Source organism: Lathamus discolor, chromosome 2 (assembly GCF_037157495.1).
Source record: "Lathamus discolor isolate bLatDis1 chromosome 2, bLatDis1.hap1, whole genome shotgun sequence".
In the NCBI taxonomy this organism is placed as follows: domain Eukaryota; kingdom Metazoa; phylum Chordata; class Aves; order Psittaciformes; family Psittacidae; genus Lathamus; species Lathamus discolor.
In genome coordinates this window covers 141,301,776-141,325,287 of record NC_088885.1, presented here as the reverse complement: position 1 = coordinate 141,325,287, position 23,512 = coordinate 141,301,776, and the positions used below count along the sequence as shown (strand labels likewise).

Genomic DNA, 23,512 nt, shown 5'->3' with positions numbered 1-23,512 from the left:
TTTTTATATGAAAGACCTGAGTGGTGGAAAATAATTCATGGCAGGAGGGGCAGCCCGACACCAGAGGCCTGTCTTCCCTTGCTGCCAGGCAGGTAACGACCATGTAATCGGGGGAACAGGTCTGGCTCTTTGAAAATAGAAGTGAAGGGCAGGTTCCTCTCACCTTCATCCAAACTGTGACCACACGGGGATAATTCCTGCATTCTTCCTGTGCTGACAGCATGTCAGGCTTTCCAGGAAGAAATAGAATCATAGAATCATAGAATAGTTAGGGTTGGAAAGGCTCTTAAGATCATCTAGTTCCAAACACCCCTGCCATGGGCAGGGACACCTACCACTAAACCATGTCATCCAAGGCTCCGTCCAACCTGGCCTTGAACGCTGCCAGGGATGGACGTTCACAACTTCCTTGGGCAACCCATTCCAGTGGCTCACCACCCTTACAATGAAGAATTTCTTCCTTATATCCAATCTAAACTTCCCCTGTTTAAGTTTTAACCCATTACCCCTTGTCCTGTCACTACAGCCCCTAATGAAGAGTCCCTCCCCAGCATCCCTATAGGCCCCCTTCAGGTACTGGAAGGCTGCTATTAGGTCCCCACGCAGCCTTCTCTTCTCCAGGCTGAACAGCCCCAACTTCCTCAGCCTGTCTTCATACGGGAGGTGCTCCAGTCCCCTGATCATCCTCGTGGCCCTCCTCTGGACTTGTTCCAACAGTTCCATGTCCTTTTTATGTTGAGGACACCAGAACTAGAAATAGGGAGGAAAACTATGTGCACTCATGTAAATGGGTTGTCACAGACATACATTCTCTGCCTGTTATATTAAAATTTGAGTGTGATCAGGATCTGAGTATGATGAACATTATGAAAGCTCAGTTGCTTAATTGAAATAAATCTCTCCAACACAAATGTATTTATTCCTGGATGCAAGTCAGGAATAATCAAAACCCAAGATCTTCAACAAGTAAACACTCCAAATCCAAGCAATGGTTCTGCTCATGAAATCAGGGCTAGAGAACTTTTTTCCATATTAAATATGTTATTTTTCTTTGGCTGCCCAAGTGTAAGTCACACCAGCTGTAAGCAAACCCAGCCACACTAATTGGACACCTAAACAAGACCCAGTCCTGTTCTTTTTTCTGGAAATGATGTTTGTTTCTCCTTGCAGAAATACATTATTCCAGCATCAGTGCCAATGCAATGAGTCAACTCCAAGCACTTCTATGAGCATATAAGTTCCTTTCTGCACCTTTGCAAAAAGTGTCAGGCCAGCAGAGTCTTGGCTCTTGGAGCAGAGACTTTCAGACACCTCAAGACCACATCAGTGCAGGGAACCTTCTGGCACTGCAAGTGCTCGGGACTTGGCTTTGGGACCCTCCTGGGTGTTGGACACTGACCCTTCATCCCGGCCTGCCCAGGCACACACATGTGCACTGATGTGCAAAGATACACTTTCGATCTAAACACACCCTGTTGGCCAATCCATTTGCAAGATGGACTCATGACAGAAACAGATTCAGCAAGAGGGCATTCGGTCCCAAATTAACAATCATCAAATATGGGTGAAGAAGATTTTAATTAGTAGTTTATTAAGAAACACTTCATTAAAGAGAGAGGGGAAAAAAGAAAGAACAAAGCAGGCTTATGTCCTGAATCATGAAAGGAACAAATCCACAAATGGTGACAAATTTCTTCTAATTAGTCTTCAATAACCAACTAATGCCTCATTAAAAAAAAAAAAAAAACAAAAAGAAAAAAACAAATCAAACCCCAGTAAACAGCCCCCAAAAATATACATTCTGGTTAGTAAAAAATGTGTCATATATGCCATAGACTTTCCCAAGGGCAGAAAACTCATCCCTTCTGATGCTACCAAGGTTATTTATATAGACATTTATCATCATTTCTTTGAAGTTCATGTGAAAAAGTTCCTAAAAAGTCCTGGAAGGGTATCATCTAATTTTACCATTAGCGACTACAGAGGATTAGTGACTCATTCTTGATCTCACCCTAATCAACAGCATTACTCATTCACTTTGAAAGGGACAAGATGAAACTCTGAAGTTGGAATCCTAACTTCGTGAGATCTATGGAATTTTTCTATCCATTTCACTGGGTTCAGGATTTCAACCAGAAGCATTAAAGAGAACGAAAGTTATGCACTTCTTTGCAGAGGCTTGATGCAGTGTCTAAATTCCTCTTAAATCTGTTCTGAGGGCTCTGGTAATTTAAAATGCATGCATCTCTCACCTGAACCATGGCAAACTTGTTCCAGAAAGCAGCAGAGCCACACACATTTCTGACATATTTTGAAATACAAGAGTCTTCAGAAAGAGATACAAGTCTGGGGTTTTTTCCTCTTTCTTCCCAAACAAGCCTGCATACCCCGTATGTGCACCAAGTTAGCAGCCTACTCATATCTTAGCCCTGTGTTGAATGCCAAAATCTGCTTCCTGCTTACACTCCACTATCATTCACAGACATTGTGGTATCAGCTTCATGGATGACACATGCGCTACCCGGTTCCTGTCTTCAGGAACTAGCCTAGGAGTCAACCTTTTCTTCCATTTAGAAAAAAAAACAACAACAAACAAACAGGAAAATATTCCTTTTATAAAGCTAGTTGTCGAGACAGCAAGCATTATAAATAGATCAAAACATTCTCTTATATATATATTTGTGATTCTCATTTCATTGCCTAAGCAGGAAGAATATGAAAGACATAGAGTTTTTATATTATATATTCAATATATCTTGTATACTTTAATCAGTCTAAATCGACATATAAGAAAAGACACAGGCCAACACTCAAGTGCTGCATATATCTCATTTGCACAGCTCCAACCTCCTGGAATGAGCTGGTCCATGTCCCTATTAGAAGTTTTTCCTTTTTGCTAGGTTAGCATTTTCTCCCAGACAAAAAGCACTGATGTGCCATGTACCTCTAAAGACTCTTGAAGGAAAACAAAACACAACAAAAGCTAGAAGGAAAGGATTTGCATTTCAAAAGGTCATATAGGTTAAGCTTCTTTCCAGCTGCAAAACCTAAACCCCCCAAGATTAACTACCAGATCCAGAAGCATAAAGAGAAGCTACAAAATCCAGTCTGTCATGTGCTGGGTAGCTGCTGTGTAATACTGCTTTCCCCAAACTCTGTGTGCTCCCAGCCTCAGTAGTAGGTCCCTTGTCATTATTAGCCCTCCGAAATGGGCACATGGGACATCCAGACAATGGTACTACAATAATTCTTGGTCCATGCATTTTAACTATATAAATGGGAAGCCCTTTATCTTATTGATAACATACTGCAAAGAAGCAATGCAGAATCTCTCAATCAGTTCCGCACCTGCAGACATCCATTCCTCCACAGCATGGCAGCACGGCTTGACTTCAAAGGGTGTCCTTACTGGTCGCAGTGAATGGACAGAGCCTGAATGAGTGACACTTGCATTGTTGGGGAAGCCTGGGGTGACAGTTCTGGTGTAAACTAGCCACAGATTCAGTAATGCTAATGAAACAATTCAGCTATATTCCCAGTCCAGGTGTGAATATGGAAGCAGGATCACACAGGTTAAGCTATTGAACCTGTTGGTCTGGATAGACTAGGTGGACACGAAGATATCTTAACATGAGAAGGTCTCAATGGCTGCCGTTAATCAAGGCTTTGACCACTAGACAATATTAGATTTTGCCTCTAGGCAATGACAGTTCTTAAACTTAATGGGTATGCCAACAGCCTTCATTCAGGCTACAGGAAAGCAGCAGCTGAATACTTCAATGGACTGAGATAAAGAGACAATAGAAGCTACTGCCCAAGGCAATTGTGGACATGATAAAACCTAAGTAAGGTGATATTTTTAATATCCCCATCTATCTTATTTGAAAAAAATGTTTAATTTGTTCTTCATTTATCCAGAGAGAAGTCAGCATATCCATTAGCTTCCACTGTGAAATTGCCTCAAAAATCACAGAAGAGCCAGCACAGCTTATTAACTGAAAAGCAATGCTCCTTCTGTTGCTTCCAGGGTCTGGGGGCAACCTGACCACTGCATGTTACCCAGGGCAAGCATACTGCAAAACCAAGGTGGCTAACAGGCACACTGGTCAACTAACAAGAACATGCAAATGGCTCTGCATAGGCAACTAAATCCAGTGGGATTTTCTTAGCTCTGCTAGGCCTAGCAGACTCACTGTTTTGCACCAATTTTCTCAGCATGCATGGCTTTGTCAGCCTTCTCCCAGCTGGGTCTGAGCCAGCTGAGAGCATCTCTCTTCAAGCTAATGAAGTCTTCCAGAAATGGGGGCACTGAAAATTAAAGCGAGATGCTGAATGGCTGTATGAGAGCCAGGCTGTCCTTGGCATGGACAGCAGGCATATCCTGATGCATCCTAAGCAGCTTCATTCAATGCTGCTCTCATGCCTTTGCATCCTACTGCCTATCCAGGCCTTCCCTCACTCACGTGCCACAGGCCTTTCTCTTCCCCTCCCATTACCCTGGGAGATAAAACCAGGCTGATAGAGGACTTGCCTTCACTTTGCCAGCCAGACAGAACAGGTTCCTTGCTGGTTTTTTTGTGGAGTCAAGCTAACTTTTTTCCTAAATCTTTGTTCTTTCAGGACCTCCTGCTGTTGACAATATTATTCTGTAAAGAAAATCTTAGAATTGCTCCACTGTGGAGTAGTAAAATACTCACCAGTCTTCTGACAGCTCAAAATCATCCCAGTCTATGAATGCAAGAGGAAACATATCAATGAACAAAAAAAAAAAACCCTACACAACAAGCCAACAAAACCTCGTATTTCTTCCTGATTTTGTCTAATGAGTTTTTCCTCTGTCTAAAATTAAAAAACCCAACCAAACAAACTTCTAGTTCTAGATAGTGAAACTGTGAGATTCTCAAGCCATATCAGTATCACCAGTAACTGATGTTATATTATAAAATACTACTGTTGTACTCAGATTTTAAAAGAGGCAAGGACAAGTTATTTACTGTGGTCCTAGGAGTCTAAGGAATAGATCTATTTAAAATACACCGTAACATGATTGTTTCCTCAGTTATTGTATAGCTAACATCTCATATAAAATTGAATTATTAACACAGTAAACCAAACTTACTTAGCAAAAGAAAAGCTCTGTCACAATATTGTATTTTAGGCACAACACTGTATTTATAAAGTCTCCCCAAAACATACTGCAGTGACAGATCTATGCTTGACACACAGTTCCTACAGCCCTGCTATGAAATGAGTGAAACCAGGCAGTGCTAGGGGTGTAGGCGTGCAAATACCATCTGAAGACATCTTCGTGGGAAAGTGCCATTTTGATTGTGTAACTGGAGGCCCAGAATTCACATCAAGGGACAATTATAATCTCTACTACAGTGGCAATGATCTGATTCCTTCAGTCTAGTTGATAGATGCTGCTAGTGATTTTTATTAGCAAATTTGCCTCATTGTATTTGCAGATGTGACACAGAATCACAGAATCATAGAATCAGCTAGGTTGGAAAAGACCTTTAAGAGCATCAAGTCCAACTTGTTGGATTACCCCAGGACTGCCAAGGCCACCACCAAACCATGTCACTAAGTGCCTCATCTGCATGATTTTGAATCACTTCCAGTGATTCCACCACTTCCCTGGGCAGCCTGTTCCAATACTTGATCACCCTCTTTGTGAACAAATTTTTCCTCATATCAAATCTAAACCTCCCCTGGCACAGCTTGAGGCTGTTACCTCTTGTCCTATCACTTTTGAAGCTATTTTGGGGCTGTAACATGCCAAAAGAGCAGGATTTGTGCCTAACCTATGTCTGGGAAAGTCATTCATATTGTATGTCAAGAAGGAAGCTTGCTGAACACATTGTGCCCTTAAAAATGCTATTCCAGGAAGAATCAGCCGCCATACAAGTTGTTTCCACAGTTCACTATGGCAATTGCCTGCCCTACATGAGCTACATGAGCTAATAGGAATGATCTCATTTGGAGAGCAAACTAAAAGAGAAACCAGGAACAAAAAAAGTCCATCAAGAAATCACTCACAAAAAAAGCCCTGGGAAGTATGTGTGTTGGTTTTAAAGGTTAAAAATCTTTTCAGCAGAGTGACAGGGTTCTGTGCACTTATGCAGCAAGTTAGAGTCTTTGTGGTTGCTGCAAGGACATACGTAACAAACATGACACAGACTTTTATATCATTTTTCCACTTTTCAGATGTGTTTGCATGCCTAGTGACTGCAGATCCCTCATCACATTGCTTCTGCTCCTTTTGTATCATCACGTAAATTTCTGGTCTGTTGTGTCTGCAGACCTTGTAGCCATTTAAATATACAGCTGAACCCCTGTCGTGGTTTAAACCGATCCACACAGCTCCTCCACTCACTCCCTGCCTTCTTGCCCTCCCCCTGCTCACAGAGGGACGGAGAGGAGAATCAAAAAGAATGCAACTCCCACGGGTTGAGATAAGAACAGTTTAGTAACTAAGGTATAACACAAATCACTACTGCTACCACCAATAATAATAATGATAAAGGAAATAACAAGAGGAAAGAATACAACACCTCAACACCAGCTGACCAATAACTCACCCCACTCCCCCCAGCCAACACCAACCCTGCAGTGAACTCGCCCTTCCAGGGTAACTCTCCGTTACATCCTGGGCATGACGTGCTGTGGTATGGAATACCTCTTTGGTCAGTTTGGGTCAGGTGTCCTGTCTCTGCTTCCTCCTGTCCTCCCCTCCTCCCTGGCAGAGCATGAGGCTCAGAAAGTCCTTGGCCAGACCAAACATTTGAGCAGCAACTGAAAACATCGGCGTTATCAGCTCTCTTCCCAGGCCAAAAAATGAAAACGCAGCACTGCACTAGCTACTGAGAAGGAGAAAAAAGACTGCTACTGCTGAACCCAGGACAACCCCAAAGGCCCAGCAGTGTTCCTTGAGCGCAGAATAAAACTACACCAAAACATTGTGGGTGCTGAGAAGACACTTTATCTAGGGACCACTGAAAAAGTGCAGTCTTTGGGATTGACTGCTGCAGGGGCTGAGGCAGAGCACACAGCCGCTTCCTCTGCTCCCCCTGCTCTGTACAAGGCTGAATGGGGCTGGTTCCAGCATCATCCCAGTAGGATGGTTCTGGGCCAAAAAAGACAGGAAGGCCCTCAGCAACCTTCTCCCCCATATGATCAGTCTGAGGTTGGAAGAAGTTTGTCCTTGAACCCCTACGCATTCATAAATGCATTCATAAACAATGCATCACTTCTGAATTAACATAGATGCTTTTTCTTTAACAATACAGTAACTGTACATTTAGAAAAAGGAAACAAAATGACACGTGTTGTTTTTTGGGCTGCTTTCAAGGTACTTACAGGATCAAAGTTTGGGAGAGCATCATTTATGCCTGATAGCCCTTGGACGTATAAGCACAGGTTAGACAATCTTCAAACTGAGCTGTAGGCTTTGTGGCCATGAGGAAAGAAAATGCTTCCTTGTGCCACACGCAACTGGTTTTATAATTGTTCTTCATGACTTGCAGTTGAATGTAATGGCAATGAAGGGTACATTAGATTTGAGCACTAAAGACTGGAGACCCTGCTTTATCAGCATGACAGATAGACCACTCTACCACAGCCTGAATGTATTCTCAGTACCTTCTCAGCAATTAGGTTGAACACAGCCCTGCAGGGACCACTTCACGGGTGGGAGACTAATGTTTACTCTATGATCCTCCACCTTTCAGTCTCTGTGCCACGGCTGCTAATATGGCAGCTCATTAGCATTAATTGCTATAGTCTTTATGACACACCTAACCAGTAGAAACCATTCCCATAACACTAGTTAATTCCAGAGGCCTGGATCCCACTCAGAGCCACCAGCCTGAACTAGTTCTGGGCTAGTGAGCAGAGTGGAAAAGCTTGATAACCTCTTGTTAATTCCATGAGCTCTTACTGGCATAATTGCAACATATTAGCTCAAATAAGTGTAATACTACTTTTCCTGCCAGTTTAAGTATCCTTATGTCGTGGTTTAAGCCAAACCGGCAACTAAGAACCACACAGCCACTCGCTCACTCCTCCCCCTTTCCTCCCCCTGCTCCCAGAGGGATGGGGAGGAGAATCAAAAGAATGTAACTCGCATGGGTTGAGATAAGAACAGTCCGGTAACTAGGGTATAACACAAATCACTGCTGCTACCACCAATAATAATAATGACAAGGGAAATAACAAGGGAAGAGAATACTGCAGCTCACCACCCGCCAACTGATGCCCAGCCCGACCGAGCAGTGATCTAACCCTTCCGGGTAACTGCCCCCCAGTTTATATGCTGGGCATGACGTGCTGTGGTATGGAATACCTCTTTGGCTAGTTTGGGTCAGATGTCCTGTCTCTGCTTCCTCCTGGCTTTCCCTCCTCCCTGGCAGAACATGAGGCTCACAAAGTCCTTGGTCAGACTAAACATTACTGAGCAGCAACTAAAAACATCGGTGTTGTCAGTGTTGTTCCCAGGCTGAAAGTCAAAAACACAGCACTGCACCAGTTACTAAGAAGGAGAAAAAATGACTGCTACTGCTGAACCTGGGACATCTTAAATTTTTTTTCTTGTAAGTAAGATTCACTGTTTAGTAGGGAAGGTAGTTATATTCAGAATATAATATATATATACATATTCAGAATATAATATATATATATACACATATACACCTATATAGACAATATCACAGACAAGTGTCTGATCTCTCAAGAATAAACAGTTAGTACTTCTGTAAATTCAAAATCTAGTAAATTCTAGTTTTGTTAGAGGACATGCACGGTTATAATGTACATGATTGTAAGGTGAACCGCAGTTCATCTTTTCACAATGGAGGACAGACATGGAACATTTTCCTTATATACTCCCTTGACTGCATCAATTAGATCATCTCATGTGAAACAACTCTGTTGTATAAAACATAAAGCATTAACAACAGATTTTTTAAATACCCTTCTGTGAAGTGCAAACACATTTAGATAAATAGTAAATTCTAAGAAATCATTAACATCTAAAACTTCAGGACATCAAAAATGTCAGTTCAAGCTGTTGTCTCATGGCATAATCCAAATAAAGACCTTACTAAGCTCCCAATAAAAAAGATGTAAATGAGGTTAAAAGACTCCTGATGTATCCACTAACTCCCTCCATGCCCCATAAATCCATACTTTGAGCAGGTAAATAGGCAAAATCTGTTCTGTTTATTTAACTGACATTTTAAAATGCCGATAAATCAAATTGAGCAAAATTATATCCTAAAAACTAAAACCATCTGTTACAACTCATTTTTCTTAGTCCTGAATACTGTGTAAATAAATACCTTAAAGTTACCGCCTCCTGACTCTCCTATGCCTGTAATAGCAAAAATTGGCTTCTTCCTTGGATATGCCGATTAGGCCAGCTCCAATTAACTACTTTTAATTCCCCAGTACTTTTGTTCTTCTTCTAGTACTGCTCCTTGGAAGGACTTCCTTAAGCACATTTCCAAATTTCCTCTAAGCTGCTGCTTAAGTCTCTTGCTACACTGCCTACGACAACATTGGGAGTAGTAAGAGAAGCTGAGATTGTTCCTGCCTAGCACGTAATGCAGTGCTGTGCCTACATCTCCAAATTCACGGTAATCTGATTTGGTAAATGCATATGTTACGGCAAAGCTTTGTGCAGAGAAGCAAAGGGTGCTGTGGAAGCAGAAGAGGCACAGTTCTGCTTAAGGTACAAATTGTGCCTTAACGTCTAGAGCTGGATCCCCCTGGCTCAGTTTATCACCTTATACACAAATCTGCATATTTATAGGCAGGGCAGGTGTCTTCAGAGCAGTGTCCTGGGCTGGTTCTTGCTCCCACAGGGCCAGCTCCAGCACAGCATGGGCACACTCACCCTTTAGTCTGTGCTGCTTATCCCTATGCCTTCCTCAGCAGCCTTTAAGACTATAAATCCTCTGAAGAAAGGACTTGGGTCTCTTGTCCTGTTTGTAATGCGCCAGACACCAGAGGTTCACTAACGGGGTTCCCAGATGTCACAGCAATTAAAGGTTTGATCACTTAGTGTTACTCACAAACTATTAAATGAGATAGCTACTGTGAAGACACTTTGTTCATCCAAGATACTGCTACTGCTTAATCGAGTAATCTTATGATAAGTTTGAATCAGTCACAATTTTAAACTGAAGAAGTAAATGATGTGCTTTAACAATGTCAGGGTCTCCGCATTGTCAAATTTCACTAAGTGTCCAATATTTGAGAAACTTGCATGATGAGGGAAGTAGTCAATTCATTATGTGCTCATTAGTAAAATATTTAGAGTTAAAGAGGTTCTTAATCAAAATCTTACAAGGTCTGAGGAGAGAACATACAGAAATATTTTTAACTTTTGGAATGAGCCACTTTTGCACATTTACATCCCTTTTATAGGTAACAGAAATACATTACGTTCATCTTTATCACAGCTATAAAAATCACAGCATTTCATAGAATTTATTGACACGGGAGACAGAGCTTGTGTCTCACAAGTTGTACTTTCATACTGACAATCTAGAGCGGGAGCCGTAACAGAAGACCTACGCTTACATCTTGATAAAGTATTTTTGCTGCCACAATGTTACAAGAGAAGTTAAAAACTCTTTGATTTGATTACACATAGGCACAGGATAGATGTCTACAGATGGCTTTGGGTGGATGACTGAGAAACTGCAACAACTGTGCAACTACATGCAAAGAAGACCTGGAGCAAAGAGGTTTATTATTTCCTTTGCTGCTGCTAATAACTTCGTGCAGCAATCAGAACCTGTTTTCCACTCAATTTTGTGCCTTGAAAAGTTTTACTTCAGTGACCAGATCCTGATGCACAAAGTTATTAGAAATTCACAGATGGTGTTCTCACTACGTGTTTTTATTTGAAAAGAGTTCAGTAGTTCCCAAAAGGGCCACGTTTTAGCTTTGCAAACAGTATGGGCTGCTCCTTCCTAGGCTGGCTTCAGTACTTCAGTGTGGTTCGGCTCAGTTCTTTCCTGAGTGCTGTTCAACGTCAGGGTTTTTTAAAGAAAAAACTAGCGCAACATACAAAGTAAATAATTATCAAAAAGCACCTGTTTATTATAAATTATCAGTATTTTGAGGGTCTCGCAGCAGATGTGGACACCACTTGGGCACCACAGTGGCAAATAGCTAGAGAAAGCAGAATTAAACATTTACATTAGCAAATTATTCAAGTTGTAAGAGGAATTCCAGTTCTTGAGTTGAAGCTGTGAACTCAGGTGGGCTAATTTACTGATCCACTGTGGTACAAAGGACATGAAGTGGGGGAAGAAACAAGCAAGTTGCAAAGTTGCATCCCCTTCTCTCCTGTACCCCTCTCTGCTTGGGCAGTGCATTATGTGCTGCCTGGAAGATAGGGAGCTGCTGGGTTGTTCCCACTACCAATATAATTACATGCTCTGATTTGAATCACAGGAACTCCTAACACACCACTTCTATGAAGTTGAAGCAAATTCTTCCCTTACCCCATACAAACTACTGAGTAGCGCCATCCAAAAACGATGGGCTGGATTCTGCTTAAAGCTTTGATGAAGAAAACTCAGAGTAAACATCATGAACACTGAAAGCTTGTGCAGATTTAAACCTTCACCCAAGGATCACAACTGAACTTAGTAGTGTAGATTATATTTGTACTGTACGTAAGAAATGAGACATTTTTGTATCTGCCCCCAAGTGAAGCTTACTTGTTTTTACTATATCTGTATTCCAAACTCTACATGGCTAAATGGAAGGCATTTAATCTAATTTGATAATCAGGTTTTTAGGCATTGATATTTTGAAGTGGTTAACTGGGTAGCAGCTAGTTTCCTCGTAGGATGTGCAACGCACTATTCTCTCCTGCCTTGAGCCATGGCAGCATATAAGTATCTGCTGCATTTGAAAAGCGCTTAAATCATCAGCCATTAAGAAACACTACCAATTTGACTGCTGTCATACATAATTTATTATGAGGGGACTACTGCAGCCTTTATCAGAACATGTCCTCAATCCCTGAAACTCTTGGCATTTCTTCCCAACTTCAGTGACTTCTGCTAGGATTTCCAGTTGGTACAGCCAACCAGGCCGCCAGTACTGCCATTTACCAGGAAATTTTACTTCTCTGATTAGGGCAGCCTGCCCTCACGTATCTGTACAGTTGTTCACAGACAGTAATCAGAAGCATGAGCTGGAATCAGGAACAAGGAATGTTATGAAACAGCAGAGCTGACAATCTGTCTTGCGAAGAAACTAATTTACCTGTATGTACTGTCAGCATTATGAAAACAACGGGGATCCGCATTCATACAACAGAGGAAAGCCACCCATGGTCACAGTGACTAAATGCAAATTTCTTGGGAGTAGTTGAGTTCACTTGAACAGGAATTTGTTTATATCCCCATATAAAATTTAAGAGCATTGCGGAACTGGAAGACAGACACTTAGTTCCTAAAGGAATGAAATAATTTCGCTGATTCCAACAGACTTTTCGGTAGCGTTCTGCTAAGGAAGCTTGATCCTGCTTGCATCAGTGAAACAAGATCCCTGAAACAAAATCTTAAACCATATCAAGATGAACAGAAATGATCTATATTGAATAGTTTGAGCTGAATCTGTTTGTGTGGTATTGATGGCAGCAGGCTTACAACTGTTCATTGGTTTACAGCCTAAACAGACCAAAATCATTCTCATGAAGATAGTTTTGAGTCACTTAAATACAAGATTAAAAAGTACATTTAAACCCTCTACCCATCAACAAGTACTAAAGCTGTTTACAAAGTATGTTTCTATCAAGTTGTGTTTACTAAGAGAAGGAGGAAGTTTTATAATCCTATTTTGCGTACAATTCCACTGTTCCAAGTGAAGGAGGATCCACTCTAAAATCACAGAAAATACAAAAAATGGCAGGTAAGGACTCTCACATAAGGTACACAGCACAAATTAGAGAGTTTACAGAAGCTTACAGAAAAAAAGCTGATGAAAAATAAAAAAAAAGAAGAAGAAAAAGGCAAACATCATCTTCCCTCCCTCTCCCAAACAAGAAGTGGAACTTCCAAGAGTGGGAAAACTTGTTCATAGAATCATAGAATAGTTAGGGTTGGAAAGGACCTCAAGATCATCTAGTTCCAACCCCCCTGACATGGGCAGGGACACCTCACACTAAATCATCCCACACAAGGCTTCATCCAACCTGGCCTTGAACACCGCCAGGGATGGAGCACTCACAACCTCCCTGGGCAACCCATTCCAGTGTCTCACCACCCTAACAGGAAAGAATTTCCTCCTTATATCCAATCTAAACTTCCCCTGTTTAAGTTTTAACCCATTACCCTTTGTCCTGTCACTACAGTCCCTGACAAAGAGTCCCTCCCCAGCATCCCTATAGGCCCCCTTCAGGTACTGGAAGGTTGCTATTAGGTCCCCATGCAGCCTTCTCTTCTCCAGGCTGAACAGCCCCAACTTCCTCAGCCTGTCTTCATACAGGAGGTGCTCCAGTCCCCTGATCATCCTCGTGGCCCTCCTCTGGACTTGTTCCAACAGTTCCATGTCCTTTTTATGTTGAGGACACCAGAACTTTCTTGACATCCTTACACCCTAGGAAACAACAAGCTCTAGCAGACAGAATACAAGTCATAAACTGAAAACACATTGGTTCCCCTGCATCCTCTAATTCAGTTACTTGTAGCATTTCCCTGAGTGGGATACCCATCAGGTTGCTTCAAGCAAAGAAATCCAATGACATTTTAAGTAAAGATCCTGTTTTTATCAACAAATATGGATATACCTAAAGCGTAAATTATTTTAGAAGTTTAATAATTCAGTATCACCTTTATCAGTGCCTCCTGAATATATACTTTGTTGTACGGGACTCCTGTTTATTTAATTTTCTCTTGCTATGATGGTAGATTGCATAACAGCTTTTCCATTATGGTAATATGTCCAGGGTGTTAGTAAACAACTAACATTAGTTAGCTAACAAACTCAGAGCTGTAGATATCTTATTAATATGAATTTCCCCACTAGGATGGGACCACATTCTGAGCAACTTTTCTACATAAATCTCACCAGCAGGATCATCACAGCTGTCACATATAACTTAAATTTGCCTTCAGATAACATTACTTGATGCTAAATAACCTAGATGCAAATTGGCATCAATAACAATTAATACATTTATCTCATATGCCTTGGGGTTTCACATAAATAAGACTGATATTTGTTAGACTAGTGTCTTGATTCTTCTCTCATCTGTGCTCTCTCAGAAGTAAACAAGCACAGAGACGGATCCTTCTGCCATAACCTGAACATGCCTCCCTGAAAACCACAAAAATTGCAAAGAACACCAAAAGTTACCCCACTCTTCTCCTGAAAAAAAACCCCATCGATGAACTCCCCATAAAGACAAGTTATCTTTATGATGGATCTTAGAGCAAACATGGGTTAGTTATGTCTGAGGATCTACATACACTAGACTAGGAAGTAGATGCAAATAATTGTCGAACTGAATTACGCTAGCAGCAAACCCTAAATTTTGTTCTATCACCTGGTGGCACTGTTACACAGCCTTCTAATTCCCAGTTTTCAGTAGCTGGCTCCTGGAAAGGCCCATCCCACTGCTGTTACCCTGGGCTTACAAATGGCCTCCACAGGAAAGTTTGGGATTGAGGAGTCCAACTGCCCTTCACATTACTTTTTCCTTTGGACTTAAAAATACAGCTCCCCTCCCCAAACAGGCATATTGTTGGCTTGACGTTTGAGAAGGACACATATCTGAATTACATCTCAAGGCTATTTGTGCATACATTTCATAGTTTTGATACTTCTGCCTTAACAAACAAGCTAACTGAAGACCTGGGAGGTACCAAAGAAAGCTGCAGATGGTTTTAGAGGAACTTGCTTTATTCAGCAGATAAACATAAAGATCATGGAATGCAACCCGCAGAAAATAAGAACTGCAAATACTAACAATCAGTCCTGCTTGTAGAAATAGTATTTTTTCACTATTTCCTTTAGCAAAGATAGAATGAACTCTACATTGTGCTAAAAAAAACCCCCAAACAAACAAAACCCAACAAAACAAAACACAAAACCACTGTAACGTGCATCTCATATCTTCCAGAGCACAGAGACAGGATGCTAATTTACAGGTAGCTTATAAACATTCAAAACTGAAAAATCAGTTGTGCTGTTAAGCAGATACCTCTTCAGTGTATGAGGTTCAACACACAGTTTTACATTCATACAGCCTATGTGCATTGGTTGGAAAAACATGATCCCACTGAAGTCTCTAGCAACTGAGAAACAAATTATATTTAGGTTTTTTCCTCTCTATTTTTACATCTTATTCACACATCAGTCATCCTGACAGTAGAAAAGGGGTAAGTAACAAGTCTACAAGTGGGTGGGTACCTAAAATATGCTAAACGTTTCCACCTTTTCCCCCTCACAAAAGTATAACTGAAAGAAAAGACTTCTTATCAGTATATTTGGAATAAGTTACCTAGAAATTCTCTCCCCGTTCTTTAAAATTAAAAATTGGTCTTAATATCAAAATAGGAATGTAATCAGCAGAACGAGAATCAGAAGTACACTGGCTGATTGCATTATGGCATGAGACAGGGCTTTTCTGATATACTCTATCATTATTCAAGCTCTTCAAGTGAACTTATCAATATGTCTTCTCCTCCTCACTCCCTGGGCTCCCTTCTCCTTTGCTTGCTCTCCTACCCTTTTGCTGCTTTCCTCTTGTATTGGTGCTCCACTGATCCTACATTCTCCACATCTACAGTGCTACCCATTCCTTGTCTCCAGCACCTTCACCTCCACAATCAGATATCCCTTGCTGTACCCAAGCAGAGCTTATTCGTGGTTTATTCAGATAAATTATAGAACCTTCAGATACATGATTTCAAGCAGATGAAATAATTTCTCACACTTTGTTTGCTAAGTCATATAGATACAAGTTGTAATAGGGAATTTTTGTTCTCTCCCAGTGTAAGACAGCTTCAGTATTCATGTTTTCAGAAATAAACATTCTGTTTCAAGATGTCCCTACAAGCCATTTAGCAACTCCCCCCACCAAGAAAAAATAATTAATAATTACAGAAGAACTTACTTGCGGCAAGCTGTTCTTGCCAGTGTAGAGAAAAACATTTATGGCCCTGAGGAATAAATTGGCAAACCATCCAAAAGAAAGTGAAGTCATGCTTTTTCTATATCTGAGAAATGAAGTAAGGATATCAATTTGATGGTGTTTATGGCAGAAAAATAATGGAGATGGGGCTTCTAAAAGACCATCAAATGCAGGAACCCTTTTCAGAGAATATTGAGACACTGAGCTGAACCCAATCCACCTACATTACGGAGCTTATTGGAAAAAGTGTTTTCTGGCAGGTTAGTTACAATCAAGTGTAATCAATGACATGCTATTGCTAAGAAAACACTACTTCACCAGATGTACTCTCATTTAAAAAGCCAGTCCTCCAGCACAACCTTCTCATAGCAAAACATTCTTCCTCTCTTGCAAAAGACTGCTCTAGGGTTTGAGGAGAACCCTTCTCAAATTATCTGAACTCTCATACCTTTTTGCTTGTGACGAGTTACAATCCCATCTGTAACCCTTTAAGAGAAATGTAGTATGTAAAAACTTGGCTTGGTTTGTTTTCCAGCAAACAATAAGATCTTTGCTAATAAGGTTTATCTTTCACAACTGTTATATTTTCCTCTTCTATCTGACAGGTTTGGAATATATGTGTAAAATACTAATTTAAAAAAAATGCAATGAATAAGTACAGATTCAGATTAGTGTCAGGTAACATGGGAATGTTGTTCTACCTTAACTAAAACTATCACATCCAACTCAGCTGTGGCTTATGTAGGTGCAACCCCAAAGGGATCCATCTTTTCCTCCTGGAGCTGAGCGTGGACCACACCACTAGATGACTTTTTGCTAGCTTATAGTCAGCAGTGGTATCTATCAGTATTCCTCAGGGTTCACATTGGCACCAGTTTCTCCCTGAGATCCCAGCAGTTTTCAATGCCCAGCTGACGTTAACATTAGCAGCTATGTTGGGAAGTCTTGACTTGTAGACAATCAGTGTCTCATGTTTTATGAAAATAAAGAGTTTCTTGTTGATGAATAGAACATATGTAATTTAATTTGCAGAATAAAGAGCCAGTTTCTCAAAACATCATTTAATTTTCTTAACACATCGGAGTTGTATGTTTTCAAAAAGGACTATATTGGAGATGTACTTTCTCTCAGACTTCCTTAGAGCAGGAACATCAGAAACTTGGCAAACTATTGAGCAGTCAATCTCAGCACTGTTTTACATGCAAATAAAAAAGGAACAGCATATTTTAAACTGCAGATAGATCACAAAAGCATGTATTACACACCCAAGTGGTCACGCATGTTCTTAAAAGTATGGCTAAGGTGCCTAAGAAACTGCAAGCCAACAACTCTGACAACAAATCGTGCTTGCCACATTTCTCCTGGCAGAGGGAAGAGACTGTCATTCTATCATCTACAAATTAGAAGAATAAAAGAATCTCTCAAGCATGTTAATTAATGAGACTCATTGGAAACATAGTGGGGCTGCTGCCACTATTTAGTTTTCATGAACATATCTGGCCAATTAGTATCTAAATTTATAAAAGGGCTTCTTTCATAAATGTTGAATATTTTATGCTTGTAAAGTCTTTGCATACTCCTATGTGCATACTAATGCTCTGTAATTGTGCAATGCTCAACAGTACAATAACTCCATGATAAAATCCAGCTGCTCTTCCTGGCCCAAGATAAAAATCAGGGTTTAGCAACAACAGTTCCCACGGATTTTTTGGGGGAAGAGCATAATAACAAACCAGTTTGTTAAACTCCAAAAGGAACTTCATAGCTAGCTGTCCTGGAGATGAACCCACCCCAGCAGTTCTGTCTCCTGAAAATTGCATCTCATTCTTGTTTAGCAATAGAGAGAAAGCCTGAATACAGGAAAGGGTAAAAATTAGTTAAGAAAATAAAATGGCAGCAGAAGAAGCAGCTTTCAAATAGCTTGTTTGGAGCTCAGGATGTGCTGGGAGAGACTTGGTAGCCCCTCATGTTCAAACTTACACTGGTGGGTTCAGGAGCGGAAACCACTTTCCAAACTGTGATTACCTGCAGTATTTGTGCTTTGGTCCTTTATAAAGGTGTCTTTTTTAATCCCTGAAACCAGAAATATCCCCTTGCACTAACAGCTCTTCCACAGTATTTTAAGAACTTTTAAACATTGTTTTCTTCTTTTCTTTTCTTTTTTTGAGTGGGGAATTAGAGAAGCAGGGAAGAACAACTGTGACCTTCTTCTCTTTAATTAAAATAACCCACAAATTTTATAATCAGGTTTCATGCTTTTTTTTTTTTCTTAGCTGCACAGAATTATCAAGCTGTCTGAAACCTCACATTTGCTTTCAGAATGAATAAAATAAAAATAATCACAACAGGAGTGTTGGTGTGATAATATTCCCATAGGGAATTTTACCAGACAAACTATCTGGAAAACAATGTAGCCTAGCAGTCCATGATGCAGACTGCAAAATTTAGGCTCTTATACCTGGATGAGGAGAGTGTTCTCTGCTGATGAAAGCAGTAAACTACTCAATGCTTATAAGGAAAACTCACTTCCTCACATTTAGAGCTTGAATCAGGCTGGGAAAGTCCTCAGGAGGCCTGAAGTCTATCACCTGCTCAAAACAGGGTCATCAGTGAGGTCAGACCTTGTTATATGGGGCTTTTCCCTGTTGGGTCTTGAAAACCTCTAAAGATAGAGACTACAAAGTTCTCTGGACATCCTGCTGCACTGCTTGGCTGGGAAAAAGTTTTTCCTCATATCAAGTCTAAACTTCTCATATTTCAATTTAGGCCAGTCATCTCCCATCGTCCTGCCTTGCACCACTGCAAAGTGCCAACTACGAGATACCTTCTTGGTGGCCTCCCTGCAGATAGTGGCAGGCTTCTGTAAGGTCCCTCTGAATCTATCCCTTCTCCAGCTGCCTCAGCCTTTCCTCACAGGGCCCCTGATCATCTTGGTAACTACTGCCTTTTGAGTTTTCCCAGACACCAAGCAGTCTAGCCATCTAGGCCATAATGCAGCAACATGGACACAGAGATGCTCTGGAAAATGATGACCATGACAAAAACTTGGTATGTGCTAAAGTAATGGTTTATGGTATCTGCCAATCTCCCATCACCCACAGAACTCTTAGTTTCATCCCAGAGGACAATAAAGTTCAAAAGTCACAATTTACCCATGGTAAAGCCATACCGGCTACCAACTTCTTCACTTGTCTAGAAACAGCTTCAAAGAGGATCTGCCCCACAGTTTTCTTAGGGACTAAAAGTGAGGCTGAATAGCCTATAGTTACCTGGATAATCCTTCTTGTCCTTTCTGAAAAAGCGAAAAGGGAGCAGCATTTGCCTTTCCCCAGTCATCATGGACCTCCCATTACCTTCATGACCTTTTAAAGGTGATTGATAGCAGCCTCAAAACAACCACAGCCAGCTCCTTCAGCATCCTTCATATGCATCCCATTAGGTCCCATGAACTTCTATGGACCAAGATTTTTCTCAAGCCCTGACTTAGCTCTTTCCCACTACCAGAAATTATTGTTTTCCCTTCAGGCTCAAAAGCCTCAGCCTTATCTGCATCTGCTATCACTAAATCACCCAGCTATTTCAGCACTGAATCCACATTTTCCTTGTTTGTTCTTTTACTGTTAGGAGGAAGTCTCTGCTGTTTCACAGTACTCAAAAGACTGGTGCACAAAGCACATCTGAGGTGTCAGAAACAACATCCTTTTATTTTAGTCATTTTTCCCTTACACAGAATGAGAGACCAAAAGTGATGCACCCTCTGCCAGCTTAGAGCCTACAGGTAAAATCAGTTTCTCCCCCCGAGATTCAAATCTTAGTATACCAGTAATACATGCTATTAGCTGATCTTGCAAGCTGAGTAGCTTGCCTATAGAACCATAAAAGATTTCAGCTTTGTCGTGAGGTAAAGCAAAGGAATTCTGAGATACTTCCCAGAATGACTCAGCAGATGATATGATAGCAATCGATACGATTAAAAATAAAACCAAATGCTAAGAAAAGGACATGCTGGGATGAAACGACATTAATGAGAATCACTTTTCTGGTGGATGCTGTGTCTATAGCTTAGAACTCATTTATATTCACAGATAATACACAGGATACACAGCGTATCTGTAAAGGACAAAAGAATGATACAACATTAAAAACTGGCTTTTAATGGCTCCAAGTTTTAAATCCTAAAAAAGAGAGAGAGAAAAACAAAGACATGAACAAATGCTTGTTTGCTCATCCAGAGTAACTGCGTGATCTGAATCACTAATAAAAATCTGCAGGAAAGGTGAATGAGTAAGAAGTTTGCATAGTTACTGTTGCCACAAAAGCCATTTCCCTTATTATCCACATGTTCCACAAAATATTTCTCTTTCCTTGTCACTCACAGTGAGGTGCTAGGATAAATGGCCTCCTCCTCTAAAGGTTTCTGAGATCATATTTGAAAGGTAGCAGTCAGGGTGATGTTCCTCAAAAAGCAGTAAATGTTCAATAATGAAATTGTAAGTGCATTGAATGGGGCAGAGTCAGACACTGCAAATGTGTGTGAACAGCATCTGGATCCTCCGAGAGAGAGTTGGCAGCTTCATCTCCCATCTATCCTTCCCTAAAAGGGAGAGGACACAGCCCAAATTCACAGCATCTACTACACCACACTCCACCAATTATCTAACAGCTTTCAGTACACCTAATATGTCACATACTTTGCTAGCATTAGCAACAAATAAGAAAGGTAATTGTGCCAATAGGAGAAAAACTGGATATTTGGGACCTAGTACAGAAAGGAAGCATATATAATTCTGCAGAAGAGTAGAAGCAAATATATTCAACTGGTAAGAAGAACCTTTCAAAGACATGCTTGGAAAGAGAGTATTCTTTGCAGGAAAACCTTTCTAGAGTAAACACACCAACTTTTATCAGATCACATCCCCTAAAAAGAATATGGTATTTCTGGAGCACCCCAAATAAAATCTCATAGAGCAGGAAGGGATTTGAGCAATAAAAAAGAAACAAACAGCCACAATATCTGCCCTTCAAATAGGTTTTATACTTATTTTAGAGAAGAAGGCAAGAGGCAGCCCCCTAACTTTGTTTTTAATCAGTGACTACAATAGCAAGTAATGCCATGATATAAACCCTACAGGATTCTCAGATTGATTTAAATAAGTACATGTTTTCAGGTGCAGATTCACCATGATGTTTGACCAACGGTCTATGGTTCTCTCATACCACTCTCCAGAAAGGCTAAACTGGTCCATGAGTAACAAAGCTCCATTAGGACAAGAGATCTCTGACATATGAAGTCACCGCTTCAAATGATGTTAGTCCCACATAACAATTTTATATTAGCAGATAGTATGACACCATATAAATACAGTAATATGGATGAATTTACATTTAATCTGGTAGCTCTGACATATTTTAAAGCAAGTAATAATTTTATGGAAGCAGCCTGGAATGTACGTAAACAGAAAGAAAGTGAATCTACCACACATGTAAACAATATGATATTTATGCTTCCAAATCATTGTAAAAATAATTACTTAAATGGACTCATTCAGAAGCATATAGCACAAGGGTTAGGTATAGTTATATCCACTACATAGTAGCTGTTCAGTTTTCATTTTTGTTCTCCCTTTCACAACAGGAGGAACAGACTAGAACTTACTTATCACTTGAGAAAAAGATTTTTCTTTAGGTTTCCGCACAAAATCTTTTCTATTCTAAACACTCTCGTGTTATGTACATTAATAATAATTCTTGTGAACATTCATTACTTACATTTATATGCCATCAAATTCTTTAGAAGATCCATCTTCTTTTCACAGTAATACATTTTTAAGTACTAAATTAGTAGTAGTGACTAAACTAATCACAACTAATTTAAAGTGACTACACAGTGAAACTTTCTCTCTTGAAAACAGGATTAGGAGCCCACAAGAAAATCTGTCTTTTCCTATTTGTCAATTTAGCATTAGCTGCTAGAGAGTTGTTTTGGAAACTTAGTCAATTAATATGTATTTATGCTTACCTCAAGTGTTGCTTACCCCAAAAGCTTCATTTCTCTTTCACACTGATTTTATATCAGTTAATTCCACTACTCTGAATAGGTAACAAGTTGATATTCAATGAATATACAAGTATAGAGTACTAATATGACCAGGTCAAACTAACAGCAAATATTTTCTTTATTAAGATTTCTGCTTTCCCCATCTGCAAGTGAGACTGGAGAAGAAAAGGGCTTGTTCCTTTTACATTTTTTTTATAAGTGGAAATAAATGTTTAAACAATGAACCACTGGAGTGAAGGGAACCTTGGCAATTAGTATTTCCCAGGTGTCCTCATGCTGTGTATTATGTACACATACTCATGCATTCTGGCTAAATTACAGAGACTATACCAACAAAAGATGCCTCTTGAGACAGTTGACAGTCATCTTCTAAATGAAATAAGCTCTGCTAGCAGAAGCCTGTACAGCAACATTTGCATTAAGGCTTTCATTAGAAGATAGAAACTGCTGAATACTTCCACTCCCCTTCAAGATTGTACTCTAACATTTTCTAGTATGAACTACTGTCCTGCTTCACAATTTCTTTTGCCCTATTCCTAGAAGCAGGGAAATATTTTTATGCAACCATCTTATTTTTAAGTAATGTATTTACTCCATACCAGTGCTGCAGTTTTATTTTAATGGCAAATACAACAAAAGAAAGCCTTCTGCATCTACAAAACCAGAGTTACTAGGCCTGCTGGGTATATCCCCTTAGAGGCATCTAAGCACTATACACCAGGCTGTCATGGCTTAATGAGAAACAGAATATATATGTCAAGTGTATATCTTCACAGGTGACAATATTAGCTATTTCAGTCACCTTAATAAATTGCTAAACATATATCCTGAGGCATCATACCATGAAATGTAGTCCTACAATCCTTCATTGGGTCCTACCAGCCAGCTAAGAGCAGCTCGCTGCAGCTTAGGCACAGCTTTAAGCTGATACAGCCTTACTGCTTTGAATCCAGGTTACACATGTAATTCTCCATTGTATAATAATCCAGCCCACTTTTTAGAGTGCTGAAGACCCAGATACCTTCTTTTTCTCTTCCAAGGGAGCTGCTCAACAATAAACACTTCAGAAATAAGTGGCCTGAATTTTTAAGTCCCTGAGGCACCTAAAAAAGCCTAATTTTAGGGTTTTAAGTGTCTTGGGTGCCGTTTCTAGAGTTCTCCAAAAAACTTCATCCAACCCACCATGCAGACTGTTTTTCCTACACTCGCCTTATTAATCTAGGAGTTCCCACTCAATTTCTTCACACCAGCTCAGCACTGGAGGTGTAGGAGCCTTCCTGCCTGCTGAG

The 23,512-nt window shown here is 40.3% G+C and overlaps 1 protein-coding gene across 5 annotated transcripts in view; it reads right to left on the bottom strand.

Moving 5' to 3' along the window:
* Positions 1 to 23,512, bottom strand: part of OXR1 (oxidation resistance 1) — a 263,521-nt gene that overhangs the window by 96,990 nt on the left and 143,019 nt on the right. The window lies entirely within an intron of this gene.